An 8,142-nucleotide genomic window follows, 5' to 3' on the forward strand; every position below is an offset into this window, starting at 1 on the left:
CCCTGGCATTGCAAGCACCACACTCTATCAACTGGGGACACTGCTTTGCTATGTTACCTTTCATTGTGACATCACTCTGCTTGTTCTGTTCTCTTCCATTGTGCCATCACTGCTTGTTCTAAGTTACCTTCCATTGTGCCATCACTGCTTGTTCTAAGTTACCTTCCATTGTGACATCACTCTGCTGGTTCTATTTTAACTTCCATTGTGACATGACATCACTGCTTGTTCTGTGTTGACTTCCATTGTGAGATCACTGCTTGTTCTTTGTGACCTTATATTGTGACATAGCCCTGCTTGTTCTATGTTAACTTCCATTGTGACATTACTCTGATAGTTCCATCAGTGCTACCATCTATAATGACATAATACTACTGTCTTCCATGTTATTATTATTTGCGTTTCCATCAACTGTGACATCTTTATGCTCCAGTTTGGTTCTAGAACAACTGTTCCGCACTAATGCCAGTGTCACTCTGCTTGAGGTTACATATCCTCCTGATCCATCTGACCTTACAGTTATGTGGGGCTTTACAGCATCACAGCACATTGACCCAGAAAACAGGCATGTAAAAGAATGAATAGCATATGACATCATATGTACCAGAGATTAGTCAGAAGAGGGACGTATTAAAATGGCTATTGACGAGTAAAAATAAAAGTACTACTTTATACATATAATCACGTGGAGGATGCTATGGAGCTCTGAAATAGATGACAAGCAGAAGCCTTACCCGGCCAGTGCATGATGTCTTGGTTATTCCCCAGGACTATTGGACAATGTATATTTGTCATGCTGGGGGGTCCATATTGTGAGCAGTACTGTTAATATCTCTAGCACAAGCACAGAACGTACCATTACTGCACCAGGTGTTGAGATAAAATAAAACAACAAAGCAACACTGTCCGATCATGTGGGAAATATTTGGAAGAATCCGCATTACTGGAACGGCCCAGCGCATCGCTGGAACGGCCCAGCGCATCGCTGGAACGGTCCAGCGCATCGCATCGCTGGAACGATCCAGCGCATCACTGGAACGGCCTAGCGCATCGCTGGAACGGCCTAGCGCATCGCTGGAATGGTCCAGCGCGTCGCTGGAATGGTCCAGCGCGTCGCTGGAATGGTCCAGCGCGTCGCTGGAATGGTCCAGCGCGTCGCTGGAATGGTCCAGCGCGTCGCTGGAATGGTCCAGCGCATTGCTGAAACGGCCTAGCGCATCGCTGGAACGGACCAGCGCATCGCTGGAACGGACCAGCGCATCACTGGGGCTGAGCTTCCAGCCATCCAGTACGTACATGCCAGGCGGTGTCTGAGAAAGGCCAGAAAAATTTCCAAATGGGAGCATAGACTGTTCTCCATGCTCCCATCCGTCAAGGCTCAGATCAACAGACTCCGAAACAGCTTCTATCCCCTGACCATAACACTGTTCAATTCAAATCAAATGGCTAACAACTACTGCTCCCTCTCACACCTATGCTGCTGCTAAAATGATTTTTGACTAGATTTATTACCACCACTACAATGCTGTTCATTGATTGTCCTTGAGCTGTTCTTGTCTATTAATGTTCTGTATTATGTCATGTTTCATGATCTGTGTGCACCCCAGGAAGAGAAACTGCTGCTTTCGCAACAGCTAATGGGGATCCTAATAAAATAACAAAATACCAAAAACGGTTTACCATTAATATTTGTAACGGGTGTCGTCTTCTGAAGAGGAGGAATCGGACCAAAGCGCAGCGTGGTAAGTGTTCATGACTTTTTATTAAACAGAACACTGAAACAAAAATGACACAGTGAATAAACGAAACCGAAACAGTCTTGTCAGGTGCAAAACACTAAACAGAAAACAACTACCCACAAAAACCATGTGGGAAAAAGCTACCTAAGTATGGTTCCCAATCAGAGACAACGATAGACAGCTGTCCCTGATTGAGAAACATACCCGGCCAAAACAAAGAAATACAAAAACATAGAAAAAAAAACATAGAATGCCCACCCAAATCACACCCTGACCAAACCAAAATAGAGAAATAAAAAGCTCTAAGGTCAGGGCGTGACAATATTATTATTATTTATCCTGTTACCAGTCACTTTCTCCTAATCCCTGCCTACCCAAAATATTTATTTATTATTATTATTATTTTTAAATGTACCCCTTTTTCTCCCCAATTGGTAGTTACAGTCTTGTCTCATCGCTGCAACTCCCGTACGGACTCGGGAGAGGCGTGCGTCCTCCGAAACACAACCCAACCACACTGCTTCTTGACACAATGCCCACTTAACCCGGAAGCCATCCACACCAATGTGTTGGAGGAAAAACCACACACCTGGCAATCGTGTCAGCATGCTCTGCACCCGGCTCACCACAGAAGTCACTAGTGTGCGATGGGACAAGGACATCGCTGCTGGCCAAACCCTCCCCTTACCCAGACGACGCTGGGCCAACTGTGCACCGCCCCATGGGTCTCCCGGTCGCGGCTGGCTGCAACAGAGCTTGGACTCAAACCCAGAATCTCTAGTGGCACAGCTAGCACTGGGATGCTGTTCCTTAAACCACTGCACCACTTGGGAGGCCAACTATTTTGCTATTGAATACTGCACTGTTGGGTAGGGCTTGCAAGTTAAAACGTCTTAACCTCTCTGGGGTAGGGGGCAGTATTTTGACATCCAGATGAAAAGCGTGCCCAAAGTAAACTACCTGTGATTCAGGCCCAGAAGCTAGGATATGCATATAATTGGTAGATTTGGATAGAAAACTGTTAAAATAATGTATGTGAGTATAACAGAACTGATATGGCAGGCGAAACCCCGAGGACAACCCCCCCCCCCCCCAAAAAAAATCAGCTTACCACTATTTTCAATGGCTAGTATTTTATTAATAATGCCAAGTCCTCCCAGATTGCAGTTCCTAGGGCTTCCACTAGATGTCAACAGTCTTTAGAAAGAGTTTCAGGCTGGTTTTTGGAAAGAATGTAGTTTTTCTAGGTGGCTCCCATTTTGATGGAGGGAAACTGAGTGGATTATTGACTAAAGCGTGCCAGCTAAACTGAGTTTTTATGGATATAAAGAAGGACATTATCGAACAAAAGGACTATTTGTGATGTAACTGGGACCTTTTGGAGTGCCAACAGAAGAAGATCATCAAAGGTAATGTCACGCCCTGACCTTAGAGAGCCGTTTTATTTCTCTATTTGGTTAGGTCAGGGTGTGATGTGGGGTGGGCATTCTATGTTTTGTTTTCTATGTTTCTTTATTTCTATGTTTTGGCCAGGTATGGTTCTCAGTGGGACAGCTGTTGATCGTTGTCTCTGATTGGGAATCATACTTAGGTAGCCCTTTTTCCTTCCTTCAGTGTGGGTTGTTAACTTTGTTTGTGGCACTAAAGCCCTGTCAGCTTCACAGTTGTTCATTTTGTTTCTTGTTTTGTTGGGGTCATTCCAAAATAAAAAGGAAAATGTTTGCTCACCCCGCTGCACCTTGTTCCACTTCTTACAACGGCATTTTTTATATCACTATTTCTGACTTTTGTGTCGCACCAGCCTGGTTGAAATATGATTTTCATGCTTTTGTATGCAGGGTGCTAGCCTCAGATAATCGCATGGTTTGCTTTCGCCGTGAAGCCTTTTTTAAATTTGACACAGCGGCTGGATTAACAAGAAGGTAAGCTTTGTTTTGATGTATAACACATATTTTCAAGAATGTTAAATATTTGAATTGAGTATTTTTGAATTTCGCGCTCTGCACTTTCACCGGATGTTGGCCAGGTGGGACTCTACCGTCCCACATACCCTAGTTAATAACTTTTCATGTTCAAAACTGTGCAATCTCCTCAAACAATAGCATGGTGTTCTTTCACTGTAATAGCTACTGTAAATTGGACAGTGCAGTTAGATTAACTAGAATGTATGCTTTCTGCCAATATCAGATATGTCTATGTCCTGGGAAATGTTCTTGTTACTTACAACCTCATGCCAATCGCATTAGCCTACCTTAGCTCAACCTTCCCGCAGGGATCCTGCATTTCACTGTACTTGTGTATGTGACGGATAAAAACAAGGCCAAGCCAGATAAATAGTGTCAGTATTAGAAAGATGAGAGGAGGCAGGATAAGGAAGGGAATGAAGGGGAGAAAGATACTGTGGTAAAGCAATATGAAACTGTTTGTGTGAGTCAGAGAAGAAAAGGAATGAACAAGTGAGAAATAGGGAGAAGGGAAAGAATGTGCAGAAAGTAGAGCCTTTAAAACTTCCTTTGGTCAGGGAGGAGAGGAAGAGGAATAAGGGGGTATGAGAAGCAGGTAGAGAGATTGTGGGATGATGGGGAGAATTGAGCCTGGGATTAATGGATGTGTGTAAAATGAGACCAATGAGGCCAAGAGTGACACATGGAGCTCTGCCCCCCCCCCCCTCCCTCCCTCCCTCAATCCACCTCTCTCTGACATTGAGCAGATGTGGAGGTTAACATCACTAAAAGCGGGGAGAATGGGGGAGAAGGGGTTTAGGCCAGACACTAACATAAACAGACCAGTCATACATAAACATACACAGCACACACAAACAATGATAGACCTACAAACAGATGCAAAAATACGCATGTAAACAAAGGTCACAGGAATATAAATACTGAAACGTAACCCCCCACTTTATGGTAAATCATGGTCATGGAAATTCAGAATATCATATAAACCTAGTTTTTCAGATTTGATATAATCCAGTTTTCTGTGTAAAACGATAGATGAGACAGTGTGTCTGGCTGACGATTCAGAGAGATGATGTCATGTTCTGGTTGTTGTCTCTCCCTAGCCTGAGCTTGGCTCTACAGTAGAGGTATTCTACAGTTGGAAACAGCAAGGCATTGTGGTGGCAGGTATCCTAGTTGTTAGAGCATTGGGCCAGTAACTGAAAGGTTTCCAGATCAAATCCCTGAGTTGAGGGGTCTCTCGGCCCCTCCTGTCTCAGCCTCCAGTATTTATGCTGCAGTAGTTTGTGTCAGGGGGCTAGGGTCAGTTTGTTATATCTTGAGTATTTCTCCTGTCTTATCTGTTGTCCTGTGTATTTAAGTATGCTCTCTAATTCTTTATTTATCTCTTTCTCTCTCTCGGAGGACCTGAGCCCTAGGACCATGCCTCAGGACTACCTGGCCTGATGACTCCTTGCTGTCCTCAGTCCATCTGGCTGTGCTGCTGCTCCAGTTTCAACTGTTCTGCCTGCGGCTATGGAACCCTGACCTGTTCACCGGACGTGCAACCTGTCCCAGACCTGCTGTTTTCAACTCTCTAGAGACAGCAGGAGAGGTAGAGATACTCCTAATGATCAGCTATGAAAAGCCAACTGACATTTACTCCTGAGGTGCTTACCTTTTGCACCCTCGACAACCACTGTGATTATTATTATTTGACCCTGCTGGTCATCATGGTTATATCAAATCTGACATGGGGTGGGTGAGGGAGAGCATGAACATTTGAACATCTTGGCCATGTTCTGTTATAATCTCCACCCGGCACAGCCAGAAGAGGACTGGTCACCCCTCACAGCCTGGTTCCTCTAGGTTTCTTCCTAGGTTCTGGCCTTTCTAGGGAGTTTTTCCTAGCCACCGTGCTTCTACACCTGCATTGCTTGCTGTTTGGGGTTTTAGGCTGGGTTTCTGTACAGCACTTTGAGATATCAGCTGATGTAAGAAGGGCTTTATAAATAAATTTGATTTGAGCTGAAAAGGTAATAAATCTGTTGTTCTGAACAAGGCAGTTAACCCACTGTTCCTAGGCCATCATTGTAAATAATATTTTTTCTTAACTGACTTGCCTAGTTAAATAAAAGTTAATTATAAAAAATGTAAGTGTCTTTACGCTCTATCTACCAGCATCCTGGATCCACTGTAAGGCACACACACACACACACACACACAGCGAGAGGCAGATACTGAACATCACATTTTAAATTCAACAGTCTGCCAAAACAGAGACCAGACACAAAGAGAGTGAGGGAGATATACAAAGTAAAGCCAAAGAAAAATAGAAACTTCAACCAATATACACAAGTCTGGGAAAATGCAGGAAATGTAAAGCTTGTATTGTATTTAAGGTTTGTGGCAAACCTCAAGGTTAGGAGCGTTTGTCACAAATTAAGTAGTAAACTGTCACCAAATCACCCAAGAATGAGAGTTCTTTCGAACAGGACAGTACCTGTGTGTTTGTTTCTCCGTCCTGGTCCACCCAGGCCGTAGGCGAGGTCAAGGATAGCAGGGTTTGGTACACGAATCGGGTTCTCGGTAAGTCCAGGTCCAAACGCCAACAGATAAGTCCAAAACAATCCAGCTCAGACACGGTAAATCCAGCCAATCTCTATTGTCTCTTTCTCTATTGTTCATAGATCCTTCCAGTACTCTCTCTCCCTCTTCCTGGTTTTTCTTGACCCTTTATCTGTGGGTCGGCTCCACCTTCTGAGGGTTCCCCTTGCTTCTGGGACTTGTAGTTTTGGCGGTCGGCCATTTTGTGATCTGTAGTTCTGACAGGGGTGGCCATTTTAGTGATCGGGCAGAGCCCGTTTATTAGTTCTGCTCTCACATATCTGCCATTTATCACTCGACCCCCTTCTTTGCCACACATCTCTCCCCCTAGATCCGACCCTCTAGGTCGGGCTACCGCAGCAAAATATGCGTGCATGCGGGATAACCCATCCACGTTTCCCATTTCCTTTCCTTTGCAATATTTTTGGAAGCCATCGTCCGAAGGGGAATGGCTTCTGGGTAGCGAGTGGCATAATCTAGAATGACCAGAATGTATTGGTACCCTCTGGCGGATTTGGGTAATGGGCCCACTAAATCCATCGCTATCCTCTCAAATGGCGTTTCGATTATGGGGAGTGGCACTAACGGGCTTCTAACAGCCGTCTACTTCCGGCGCCGACAGAGATGGCCGCCTCGCTTCGCGTTCCTAGGAAACTATGCAGTTTTTTGTTTTTTTACGTGTTATTTCTTACATTAGTACCCCAGGTCATCTTAGGTTTCATCACATACAGTCGAGAAGAACTACTGAATATAAGATCAGCGTCAACTCACCATCAGTACGACCAAGAATACGCTTTTCGCGACGCGGATCCTGTGCTCTGCCTTACAAACAGGACAACGGAGGGGATCCCATGCAGCGACCCAAAAAAACGACTCCGAAAAAGAGGGAAACGAGGCGGTCTTCTGGTCAGACTCCGGAGACGGGCACATCGTGCACCACTCCCTAGCATTCTTCTTGCCAATGTCCAGTCTCTTGACAACAAGGTTGATGAAATCCGAGCAAGGGTAGCATTCCAGAGGGACATCAGAGACTGTAACGTTCTTTGCTTCACGGAAACGTGGCTTACTGGAGAGACGCTATCCGAAGCGGTGCAGCCAACAGGTTTCTCCACGCATCGCGCAGACAGGAAAAAACATCTTTCTGGTAAAAAGAGGGGCGGGGGCGTATGCCTTATGACTAACGTGACATGGTGTGATGAAAGAAATATACAGGAACTCAAATCCTTCTGTTCACCTGATTTAGAATTCCTCACAATCAAATGTAGACCGCATTATCTACCAAGAGAATTCTCTTCGATTATAATCACAGCGGTATATATCCCCCCCAAAGCAGACACATCGTTGGCTCTGAATGAACTTTATTTGACTCTTTGCAAACTGGAAACCATTTATCCGGAGGCTGCATTCATTGTAGCTGGGGATTTTAACAAGGCTAATCTGAAAACAAGACTCCCCAAATTTTATCAGCATATCGATTGCGCAACCAGGGGTGGAAAGACCTTGGATCATTGTTACTCTAACTTCCACGACGCATATAAGGCCCTGCCCCGCCCCCCTTTCGGAAAAGCTGACCACGACTCCATTTTGTTGATCCCTGCCTACAGACAGAAACTAAAACAAGAGGCTCCCACGCTGAGGTCTGTCCAACGCTGGTCCGACCAAGCTGACTCCACACTCCAAGACTGCTTCCATCACGTGGACTGGGACATGTTTCGTATTGCGTCAGACAACAACATTGACGAATACGCTGATTCGGTGTGCGAGTTCATTAGAACGTGCGTTGAAGATGTCGTTCCCATAGCAACGATTAAAACATTCCCTAACCAGAAACCGTGGATTGATGGCAGCATTCGTGT

The sequence above is a fragment of the Oncorhynchus clarkii genome, chromosome 5 (assembly GCF_045791955.1).
Source record: "Oncorhynchus clarkii lewisi isolate Uvic-CL-2024 chromosome 5, UVic_Ocla_1.0, whole genome shotgun sequence".
NCBI lineage: Eukaryota > Metazoa > Chordata > Actinopteri > Salmoniformes > Salmonidae > Oncorhynchus > Oncorhynchus clarkii.